The 13,270-nt window shown below is 36.8% G+C and overlaps 1 long non-coding RNA gene across 1 annotated transcript; it reads left to right on the top strand.

Annotated features, from left to right (window-relative positions):
* The first annotated feature begins 6,473 nt into the window (after positions 1–6,473).
* On the top strand, positions 6,474–13,270 carry LOC125488936. The gene is made up of 3 exons (XR_007266615.1): positions 6,474–6,959; positions 11,363–12,381; positions 12,914–13,270. It is a non-coding gene; the product is annotated as an uncharacterized LOC125488936 (long non-coding RNA).

Here is a 13,270-nt window from a genome sequence, read left to right as displayed (position 1 = left end):
TTTGTTTTGTAGTGTATTATTTTTTTGTTGTTGTCAGGGTGTCAAATAAATGTATCTTTATCAAACCTAGAAAACACATAGAAGCAAAAATGATACACACTGTAAAATATAATACCTAACACTTACATTACACATTTCACCTAGTTACTTCTTAATTGCTCAGACTATTGAATATGAAGGAAAGACCGGGAACCCTTATAGAGGCATAGAGGATAGAGGGGTGATTAACGGGATCAATAACCAATCACAACGGTTTAGTCTTCCATTTAACTTTAACGTAAAGTTAACGTCGTGTTAGTCTCGTGATAACAAGTTTGTCTGCGTTGAGGTTTTCATTTTGGAAGACACAAAAGCCTATAGGCCGTATAAATATAGCGCTGGTACTTCAAATTGAAATCTTACAGCGCAAGAAATAAGGGCGGTCGTGAGTAATACGGGCTATCACACTAAACTTGTCTCCTGTTATTTCCACGAAAAATATAAGCAAGTTCTTGCTGAAAATCAGTTCACTTGCAGCATTTGCTGAGCTTGGAGACTTTATGGCGCTGCAGCAATGCTCTTGCACTACCAAACCAACACAAGCTACATTTTATATTAATTTACTTGGCTTTTGATTGTATTGTTTTTTTTATTGATAAAGGTGTATCTGTGCTCAACTTAATAATTAGGTATCATATAAGTGTTTACTTTTCTTATATCTGATATCTTTCATCTGCAAATAACAAGCGATGTAAGTGGATTTACAACACTTCGGTACGATTGTGAGCGGACTTCGAATTAATCACTTAGTAAGACACGGTCTTCCTTCAGAGATATCGTTAACTTAACACTTAAAACGTTTTTATTCGGCTGTATAATTCGGGAGGGTCGTGAGGGCGAGACCTGCCTGTGCGAAGATTGATGGCCGTTTCACAACATTAATGATGACTGCAGCATTCTATCTATCTGAGTAAAAAACTGGTCCGGTTTCATAAGATTGATTTTCTTTTGGATTTCTGAAACGTGTCTGTAGCTGGGTAACATTTTCGGGGAGAAATGTAAACATGTTTATGGTAGGTATTATGGAGTATTTTGTTTTATATTAAGTATAGTACTAACAAATCCCTGGAAATCTGTCGTTTACCTACCTATTCGTAGATATAAGCTCAAAAAAAGATTTCAACTCCAAGCTCTGGATTTTAAAAAGTTTATAGCATTTCAGGATTAAGCGACTTATTCGGAATTCCGGAAACCCAGAACCTATTTTATCCATTAATTTCCAATACACTAAGCTTTTTAAACGCAATTATTTCCACATTGCCAAATCTCGCAGGCTTTTAGAAAAGAAAATGTTTTGCCTTTCAAAACCGCAGATAATCTTTAAAAAGGTAAAATGGAATTATGTGGACGCTCGGTGCGGAGAGTATAATTATGCCATCCATTTTGTTAGCGTTTAAATTTACCAATGCTATTCTTTACTAATATCAAGCTACTTATTTCATCATAGGTCCGGCCGGATTACTAGATGTAGCTAGGAGTTGTTCTTTAGTTCATTTAGTTTCTATATTGTCTGTGATTCGCATTGACTGGCCGGTCACTGGAATCATGCGGATTCATTCAATGCAAGATGGCAGAAAAAACAAGGATGACTCTTAAAAGACTTCTGTTTGTTATTAGATTCCTTTTTGAATAGTTTGTGTTCCTTATAAAAGTATTTTACTTCAAACTTCCTCAGTGTCTTATTTTCAGCATCTTCTATAGTACCAAGCTAACATTTCAGAATTGAGATGAGTAAGTCTACGCCCACCGGTAAGTGAATTTATTTCTGTGCTTAGTTATGAAAATTGTTATGGATATAACAATATGCAGTTTCTATGATTACTGAAAAATAATTTACGTATTATTAACCACTATCTTAAGAAATTAATATCACGTAAAGTCCAAATAAGGTTATAAAAGGTAAAAACGCGATCATCACGCTATATTCGGCGAAAATTTTATCATTGTGATTAATTTCATTATCGAAAAGTGCAAAACACAGCTTTATAAGGTAGATTTGTATTAAAACTGTTGTCTTGCAAACAGCAACAGTGAATGCAAAGTACTTATTTGAAATATCGCGTGCGTATTAGGCCTAAATGCAAAATGGAGAATTCGCAATTCCTCCCATTATTGTGAATTAGCAGTAGCAACTGTAGCAAGTCAATAATTAATAATCATAAAGTTTATTTCTCTTTGATTTAATTGATCAAGTATAATAACTGAATTTTTAGCATGAACTGACGATGTAATATCCTACAGAAAAAAATCTTAATACCGCGATCCACCATGGAATGCCAACCCTACTTTAGAGTATTGTACTCTATATCATTTAAGCGTGATCTATAATCTATAACACTGGTGGTGTAGTGGGGCGTCTAGTGGTAGTACCTTTCAGGTCTCTACAGCCGGCCCTCCATACGGAGGGTGTATGCCACACTGGTCCACAGGCGTTCCACAAATCTCTCACCAGTGGCTCCAAGAAGCTGTTGTGCACGCAGCGGCCACACCACGGTAAACCACGTCGGCTCGTGGGCTAAACCTGGTCGAGGGGAACCTGCACGCTTCGGCGGACAGGCCTGAACGTAGACACCTCCTACGCAGTGCATGAAGACTGATCCGGTGACGAAGGCAAACCACAGCTGATAAGCAACGGTAATTGGCAGAGTCAGCGGGACAGCAAAGGCATGGTGGAAGGCCAGAGGCGACAGCAGAGGTCTACAGCGGCTGTCGGCAGACACTGCATCCAACTCTTCTCCGATCGTAGCGGTCTCCGTTCCATCGGGTACAGAAGAGGGCGGACGAGAGAGTGCACCTGTGGTTGCGCACCCACTTGTGCACTATAATATGATCTGCGTATCGGACTGCTTCTGGATAACGGACTCGGAATCGACAAGACCTGCGGCGATGAGCAAAAGTAGAGAGGTTCGGTTGTGATGCACACCGGGCTTTGTCCGATGCTTGCACGTAGGCGGCTCAGAGAGAGTGGTCGCTTTTGCGCTGATTGAGGTGACAGCGTGAGCTCGGCAGCACTCTGAGTGTCCAAGCAGCCCTATTCAGGGAAGCACTGCTTGCCCCACACGGGGACGGGACTAGAAAAGGTGTCCTAAAAATTGCTCGCCTCAAAACTACAGGGAGGTAGTAACCACGGCTGCCTGAGCATCCCTCCAATCGTGGTCGAAAACGAGCACATTATAACACGACATCAAAAATGACATTTGCTGCATGGAACGTACGCACACTGATTGATCGCGATACCAACATTTGCCCTGAAAGAAAAACCGCTATAGTGGCACGTGAACTTCGTCGCTATAATGTGGATGTAGCCGCAATCAGCGAGACCCACCTGGCCGACGAAGGAGAACTAGTGGAGCACGGTGGCGAGTATACTTTTTACTGGAAGGGGACTCCTGCATCCGAGCCAAGACGCTCAGGAGTCGGGTTTGCGATCAAAAGCGCTATTGTGAAGAAACTGGTTGAATGTCCAGTGTTTATTTCCGACCGCATTATCACTTTGCGCTTACACTTGGAAAATAATCAGTACCTCAACTTGATAAGCGTTTATGCCCCAACGATGACCAACGATGACGACATTAAGGAGCGTTTCTATGAAGAGCTTGCAGCCACCCTCTCTGGTATTCGACCGGTAGAGAAGATCCTTCTGCTTGGTGACCTGAATGCTAGAGTTGGCCGTGATTATGAAGCTTGGCCGCGTGTTTTGGGTCGGCACGGTATAGGTAACATGAACAGTAATGGCCAAATGTTACTCAGCCTCTGTGCGCAATTTGGCTTGGCTATAACCAATACCTATTTTAGATTACCCATTAAGCACAAGGTCACATGGATGCACCCGAGGTCCAAACACTGGCACCTTATAGACTACGCCATAGTCCGGCAAGCGGATATTTCGCAAGTCCTCGTCACGCGGGTTATGCGAGGGGCCGAATGTTGGACGGATCACAAGCTTGTGGTGACTAAAGTAAAACTGCGACTTCGCCCGCCCGTCAGATCCAACAGAGTCAATTCAGCACGTCTTGACGTAAATAAACTGGCTAGTATGGAAACTCGAAACAGTTATTGTCATGCTTTGAATAACGCAACCTCAACAATTGACACAGATGGTGACTTACAAATGACATGGGACTTACTATGTTCGCAAATAATTGATTCGGCCAAACACATGTTAGGGAAATTACCCCGTATTAACGAAGACTGGTTCGACGAGAACGATCAGTCATTGACCGATGCGATTGCAAAGCACCGAGCCTTGTTGCGACGTCACCGTCGGGGAAGACAATCTCGAGAGACGCTGGAGGAGATAAAGAAAAGCAGTGCTGCGCTTCGTTCTCTTACTCGGGAAGTAAAGGACCAGTGGTGGAAACAGAAAGCCGAGTTCATCAACTGGCTTTCCCAGTCTAACCGGCTAGGGCTGTTTTATGCTGAAGTACGGAAACTAATCGGCAGTGCGCCCCGTGTCAATGTACCACTTCGATCCTTAGACGGGACGCAACGGCTAACATCTAGGGAAGACACTATGAATCGTTGGGCTGAGCATTTTAAATACCTACTAAATGTAGATCGATCAGCTGATCTTGAGCACATTCGAGCACTCCCAAAGTTCCCCGAAAAAACAAATTTGTGTGATCCGCTCACACTTGAAGAAGTTATTACAGCCATAAGACAGCAACCAAACGACAAAGCGGCTGGTGTCGACGACATTGTTGTAGAACTTTTGAAGTATGGAGGAGAAAAGCTGCACAATAACCTGTGGAAATTGTTTTTGCGCATGTGGAACGAAGAACAAGTACCAAGCAACTTTAAAATCTCTCGTATTTGTTCCCTTTACAAAAATAAGGGAGACCGTTCCGACTGCAATTCGTACCGAGGTATATCTCTGCTATGCATCCCTGGAAAAATCTTCGCCAAAGTTCTTTTAAATCGACTGATTCCCTTGTCCGAAACTCTCCTGCCAGAGAGCCAATTTGGCTTCAGGCCTGAAAGAGGAACCTGCGAGGCTATATTTACTTTGCGCCAATTGCAAGAGAAAAGTAAAGAGCAACGTCAACCGCTCCATCTGTGCTTTGTGGACCTTGAGAAGGCATTCGACCGCGTACCTCGCGAGGCCTTGTGGTTGATCCTGGAGAAATATGGCTGTCCCGACAAGTTTATTAGGTTAATTCGACTGCTTCACGACAAAATGACATGCTGTGTAGCAGCATATGGTGAACAGACTGAGTTTTTCCCCGTTACCTGTGGAGTCAAACAAGGATGTGTCTTAGCTCCCACCCTGTTCGCCCTGTATTTTGCTGTCGTGGTTCGTGAAACCTTGCTAGACACTTCAGAAGGCATCGCTATCCGCTTTCGGACAGACGGAAAGCTATTTAATCTAGCTAGACTTAAGGCCAGCACCAAAGTCTCTTACGACATGATAACGGAGATTATGTATGCGGATGACCTATGTTTTGTGGCTAATTCACCAGGCGGTCTACAACAGCTGATGAGCAAGCTCGACGAGGCGTGCTGCAGATTTGGACTGAAAATAAGTGTTAAGAAAACCGAAGTTATGTCTTTGGACACACCGCCAACGGCCGACTCTGCACTGAATATTCGCCTGGGGGAAACTACTCTTAAGCAAGTAGACAAATTCCGGTACCTGGGGGTTACCTTAACAGCTAAGGGGGACCTAGACGCCGAAATCAACAGCAGGATTGGCGCGGCTTCCGCAGCCTTTGGAAAGCTACAGCTGAAGATGTTCCGCTCACACGACATCCGGAGGTCAACTAAGATCGCTGTGTACATGGCTATAGTCCTCCCAAACCTTCTCTACTCAGCCGAAACGTGGTGCTTGTATCGACGACACATCCGGACACTAGATAGGTTTCACCTCAAGTGTCTCCGAGAGATTTTAAATATAAAATGGTCAGACCGTATTCGAAATACAGAGGTGTTGCGTCGGGCTAAGGTCGGTGGCATCGAAGCGTATCTTATGAGACGACAACTGCGCTGGTGTGGTCATGTCTCCCGCATGTCCGATGACAGGCTCGCGAAACGCGTATTCTATTCGGAGCTCCGTGAAGGCACGCGCAAGCGAGGTGGCCAGTTCCTTCGATACAAGGACGTAATGAAAAGGCACATGAAGAGATGCGGCATAGACCCGAACAGCTGGGAGGAGACTGCAGCTGAACGCCCAAAATGGAGACATCTTGTGCAAGGAAATGTCTTCACTTTTGAGGAGCAGCGGCGAACAGACCTGGACACAAGAAGAGAGGAACTAAAAGCCAGACCACCTGCGGCAATCGTATACAATTACGAAAATGGTTCACTGAAATGTGAAATGTGCGGTCGAACATTTACCGCCAAGATTGGCTACATAAGCCACATCCGGGCACACCAACGAAGCCTAAATCTTCATTAGCAGTCGCCGTAGCCGTATCGGCTTGGAAGACATCATAATCTATAACACTAATAGAGTACGCTAAAATAGCCTTTTTTTTACACATTTTTACTAGTCATATAATATTACGCAAAAACACATAATCAAAACCAAAAAAAGTCGACTATTTACTTTGGACGATCTTGAACGCAGCCACTTATGTCAAACGTCAAATGTCACATGTGACAAGTTATTTTGAGAAGTTTTTGAGGTTTGTTTTGTTTGTGACTTTGGTTTTGTTTGTTTGGAATACTTTTATCCATTCGTTATAACGTGATTGATGAACATTGATAACGCCGATCAAGCATCCTGTACTGATAATAATAACGCAAGTACCCCATCTAAAAATCGAAAAGTTTTGACGAAGAAAAAAAAGGACACAGAAGTACACACAACTTTGGGAAAATGAGTTTTCATGGCTAAGAAAAGACTCAGAAAGTGATACAAATGCAAAATCCATAATCTGTGGCGAAGTTTTCTCTCTATTCCATCAGCTGGAGTTGTACACGTACGTAAGAGTGTTTGATTTTTCTTCTGTATGCTATCTGTTGACGAAAATGTTTTGTGTGTGTGTATGCTTTTATTGGTACCTTAGTGAAGGTGCATGCATCACCTATTTAAAATCTTTTCAGATATATCATTTCATTATACCCGCATGCTTACATTATTTTCTGTCATTTTGTTTTCTTATTTTCGAATCAATTATAAAAAAAAATACAACATATGAATTAAAACTATACATTGAATGCCTCACCATTGAGACAATAGATAAACAATACTCCAATATACCTATTAGTTATCATACCACCCAGGCGGTTCAACCTGGCTCACAAACTGTAAAATTTTGTTGAACTTCTTTCTTTAGGAAAAACTTTTAACAGGAAAGATAAAGATGTCCTAATGATATAAGTTATCTATATGAAAGTCAAATACAGAGATTAGTCGAGAACATTAAATTACCATTTAGTACCTATTTAATCATGACCTGTAACAGCTGTATTGCATTTTAACGTTACATTCATTTATTATTGTAAGGTTTAGCATTACATTACTAACTTTCTTGCTTCAGAATATTAATGTGGATAGTAAGTACCTACCTGTATTTTAAACAAGTCAGGATATAAACAATGTCCAAAAGGATCAAATAGCACAGTCTATTCTGTGTAATTCATAGATATTCACATCGCAACAGGCAGGTCAAATCAGAAGTATTAATTAATACTATTAGTAATATCTGCAAAATCCAAGACGTATAATGTATTTTTTCTTGCTTGGCGCGGATCTTGAGCGGCCTTGGAGTGTCTTTTAATTTGAATTAATTTCAAAACAAATTTATGAAATGAAACATAAATACACATGAAATGCATAGAATGATTGATTTCGTAATTAAACCATTTATTCAATTCTTTATTTGTGAACATAGGTAATGTATGAATAACAGGTGTTCAGCAGAATATTGAGATCTGAGAGTACAAATCATGCACACATGCTATTTCCATAATTTAAACATTAGGCACAATAAATAATGACTTAACGAATTGTGTTAATACAAGTACAATAATGCCTCAATTAATAAATATCAATGTTGAATAACATTATTAATTTTATAATGTCATAGTGTATCATCAGTCAAATATTTATGTATAATAATGAGCATTTTCCTACTAGTAACTCATATAATTCCTTTTGAAACAAATCATAACTTAAACTGTGGACCTCCACAGTACCTAATTGGGAATTTCATTAAAACAAATTTTGGTCTCATACACAATATGTTATTTCTTCATCAATGCTGTTTTTACGATGGAAAACTTACGTTATTAATATATTGTGAACTACCTTATTAATCTGTTAAGAGTCTGGGAGACTTTGACAAACAAACATTTGTTTTACAAAAACCGCAACTTCATATATGTATAAAGATGGAAAAGTAAGTATTTTGGCTGTAGTTAATTTGTTTAATTGTATTTTTATTAAAAAGGACACACAAAGATTGTTTACCTTTTGTGCTGAGTGAGAGTGAATGTACATGCAATCACCCATTTTATGACATATTATTATCCGTATTAGTTTCAATATGGGTCTTTTCCAACACCTTTAAGAAGGCTGGACGTCTCAGACAACTTTTAAATCTGATAACGTAGTTTAAAAACATTAAGTATAAATACATGTTATTATTCTGTTAGTAAATACCACTAGATCCCTATGTTTTGAATACTTTATTCATGATCTGCTAAATAAATATAAATTACCATAGGTATATTACAACTTTAATGTTTATGAAGTGTTATATTTTGTATTTTTAAGTACCTACCTACTGCTTTGTTGAGTTTTAAGGAAAAGTCGTTATATCGTATAGGAGACTATGATAATGGAAATTATATGTATTTACTTAGAATTAAAACTAATGTAACACCAACATAGTTGCAATGATAATAATTTATATTATGATTATAAGCAATTTGAGAAAACAATATTTGTATTCCTAGACTTAGCAAAAGCCTTCATCTTTATTAGATAAACTTAAACGGGATTATATCCCATGCATTATCATGATACTATCTTACAAATGTCTAACAACAAACAAATTGCGGAACCTGGAATATTCTCTCTCTTCTTTATTGGTTTTCCATGACTTGTTAATACTAAATATAAATAAAACTAACTATTGACCAGTTTCCATACATAACAATGCTCAGCCTCACATTGATTTCAATCTAAAAATGCTTACATTTTGTGAACTTTAAAACTCAAACTACAGTGTGAAAATATCAATTATGCTCTGTCCATTATATTATTGGTTTTTGGACAGTTGAAATCCCATACATTTTTGACGACTAAAAGAAAAACCAACTTTACTTACCAGACATAAGGAAGCGTCATAAAAAAAAAACAAAAACATAGTGGAAGCTATATAAGTCTCTCGAGTTGATAATCACCTTGGTGTGAATCACATAACGTCAACAACACAGATATAATTAAAAACTATACCATAGGTACTATTTGTTTATTAATTTATTTAAATAAGGAACACCACTACCTACCACATATACAGTCTAACTATAGTCATGGAAGTAAAGAGTGCGAATTTGTGGAGACTTTATGTCATTGCCTGTTGAATACTTACAGTTACAGTTAATTATATTAGGAAATAAAATAGCAATTGACTATATCGTTTAACGGATTGGTGCTTAGATGAAGGTAATAGATCAATTTAATACGGTATTTTACAATTAGTTCGGATCAATTTCAGTTCTGGACTTTATAAATAGACTGTAAAGCTTTTGCACAGTCAGTCATCACATCAGTTACTTTAAATATCCCTGTAGGAACTGCCAAGAACCCATCTCATACTATTTGGGCATAGAGCAGTAATTAAAACAAAGTATTTCAAATCTATTTTATTTCCTACATTTCAAATATATATTTTATTTGTGACGCCGCTGGCTTGCTGACGTAGAGGTTCAGAATTAATTATACATGATCTTACTTTGCTGGCTTTATTTACAAAAGGAGAAGTCAAACAAAGTGACATTATCCTATATATAATCAAATATTCTATATTCAAAACTCGTAATAAGCCCACGTCCTCATAATATGGCGAGGTTGACATAGTACCTACATACAAATTTCATTCCATTGGGCCTATCATATATAAAGATAAAAATTCAATAAAACAAAATTAAAAAATAAACACCCTTTACATAAAAACGTAGAAATAATTTGATGAAACCTACTTTCAAATACAATTAACCTAACAGTCCTCCACTATTCATAACAAGGTGAATGAAATACTCTAGATCAATCTGAAGGCAATGACGGAAACAATAAAAAATAAAAAAAAAAAACGAAGTACTTATAAAGAAATGTTTTAAGAGTCTTTATTGTACTTATCTACAAATAAAAATAGTAGGTTAAATTAATGCACTGTACTTTCTTTGAATATGCTGACATCGATGAAATTTATAAGGAGATAGGATATTTAATCAATATTTTGCACATATTAAAAAAAAAAATTAAGTATACAGTAGCGATAGCGGTCACCAAACTAAGCTTGGTCTGTATCTTGAGGTACCATTGGTATCTAAGTATTTTCTAGTTTTAATTATGCCGACACTGAAAAGGCTGTTAATTAAAGGTAGCTATAAGCACCTACTTGTATTTACCTCTACATATTTTTATTTTATTTTATTTTATTTAATCCTTTATTGCACAAATATAAAAATAAGTGTACAAAGGGTGGACTTAATGCTACAAGCATTTTCTACCAGTCAACCCACAGGAGGTGTTTTTACCTACTTATATGTGTTTACTTACTTGCTGAATGCTTGATTGTAAATTCTTATCATGGCATGCTAATTATTACCATGCACTATGTAATATGCACAAATATTGTCATGTTATGTAATGATACTCTCAAATATTTATACTCTTGATTTTGCAACTCATATGCATACTAACTCTAATTATATTATATTCATTTGATAGAAAACTTAATACTTAAGATACGGTCAATTTAAAATAATTAATATAAAATTCCACGAAACTTTAACTAATTATAATATAATCATGTTACAATATAATAGGAATGCCATTACATCAACTAATTTATATATGAATAATTCATAATTAATTCGTGGCAACTGTAACACTTAACTTTTTATCCGTGTCTCAAGCAATTAAAAACTTGTAATTGGCTATCATTATTTCAAAATTCTTATAATAAATTATTCGTTAATTTTCCTGTAAATAGATAAAGGTAATAAGAACTATTTATGATAAAAGTACATAATATAATATTATACCTTACTTAACTAGGTTCATTATTAAGCTGTGGATGTAACTTATTACTTGCGACTAATATGCAATTTATTTCTCACTTTTCTATTCTAATTCCTGTTCTTGTTTTAGGATAGGAATATTTACATATTGTATGATGAATATGATGATGATAAAGAAAACTATGATTTAAATATGAAGATATAATTGGAATAATCATAAAATGAGAATATGCATATAAAAATCTACATAATGAGAATGGCTGAGGGTCAGCATTGATCTATTAAATCAAGATCGTTAAAACACTTTAATATAATTACAAAGAAAAGGCTGATTTAATATGGAGACACAAGAATATAAGACATAAAATGAAAGGATTGGAATACCTACATTATGAGAATATGGAAAGAAAATACTTACATTTTATACACATAATACAAGAATGTATTGGAATATTAAGAGAATGGCTGTCTAAAGCTCTATTAAATCAAGATGGTTAACACACTTTAATAAAATTACAAAGAAAATGTTGATTTAATATGAAGACACAAGAATATTAGAATTAAAATATAATAATTTGAATACATTATGAGAACATGGAAAGAAACTTACATTTTATATACATATATTATGAGAATGGCTGTCTGAACAGTATTGTCCTAATAAATCAAAATGTTTAACACACTGTTGTTATTATAATAAATGATGATTTAAATATAAAAATACAAGAATATTATATATAAAATAGAAGAATTGGAATATATTTTGATACTAAGATACCTGCATTATAAATATATTATGAGAATGGATGACCGAACAGTATTGTTCCGATAAATGAAGTTGAATGGTATGCTGAAGTGCAAGCGGTGCTCACACAAGGATGTGATTGGTATGCCGAAGCACAAGCGGTACTCACTGAATGATAATACACACACTTTAATATTGTTATAATAAAAGGTGAATGGTATGCCGAAGTGCAAGCGGTGCTCACACAGGGTTGTGAATGGTATGCCGAAGCACAAGCGGTGCTCACCTAATGATAATTAGTATATAGTGGCTGGTATGCCGAAGTGCAAGCGGTGCTCACACTGGGTTGTGAATGGTATGCCGAAGCACAAGCGGTACCCACTATACTATTTATCTGATAAAGAGTAAGTATGTTGTCCGAGTATATGTGGCTGGTATGCCGATGTGCAAGCGGTACTCACACTGGGTTGTGACTGGTATGCCGAAGCACAAGCGGTACCCACAATACTAGTGACATTTTATATGTAAACTAAGCCTATATTTCTTATAATACTCTTATTAAGTATAATAATACTTTCTTTCACTTTAATGTTACTCAAAATAAATAAAGATTATGTTTAAATTTTAAAAAATATATCAGAAACAAAATCATATCAATATTCAAATAATCACTATTTAATTTACCTACTCGTACGAATTAATTTGATTTATTCTGCTACGAGGCCATTGTCCAGCAGTAGAAGACTAATAAGGAGGCCATTGTCCAGCAGTAGAACACTAATAAGAAGGCCATTGTCCAGCAGTAGAACAACAATAAGGAGGCCATTGTCCAGCAGTAGAACACTAATAAGGAGGCCACTGTCCAGCAGTAGAACAATAAACAAAAAAAAAAAAAAAAAACAACTAATTAATATATAATTTGTGTACCTATTTCAGATTCTGAGGAACAATGAACATACAGTGTAGCCGACCAACAATTCACCTAGCAACGTTGCAGCGTAGCAGACCAGCGTCAGACCAGCATTAAGTACATCAATAAGAACAGCCGGAATATGGTTTACTAATTACTTATAGTCTCTTTGAGTTTTGTTTTAATTATGATTGCTAAGTGCATTTAATATCACCGCATAGATATAATAACTTTATTAATTTTGCTAATTCATTCAGTTTGTTAACATAAATTTAGAACTTGTTAGTTAGCGTTCGAATGGCCGACAGGGAATGGGGACATTCCCAATAACAGGACGGCCGACTGTTAGCGTTTAAATTTACCAATGCTATTCTTTACTAATA

The sequence above is a fragment of the Plutella xylostella genome, chromosome 9 (genome assembly GCF_932276165.1).
Source record: "Plutella xylostella chromosome 9, ilPluXylo3.1, whole genome shotgun sequence".
Lineage (NCBI taxonomy): Eukaryota > Metazoa > Arthropoda > Insecta > Lepidoptera > Plutellidae > Plutella > Plutella xylostella.
Note: the sequence above shows the minus strand (reverse complement) of the source record. Positions and strands in the feature narration are given on the sequence as shown.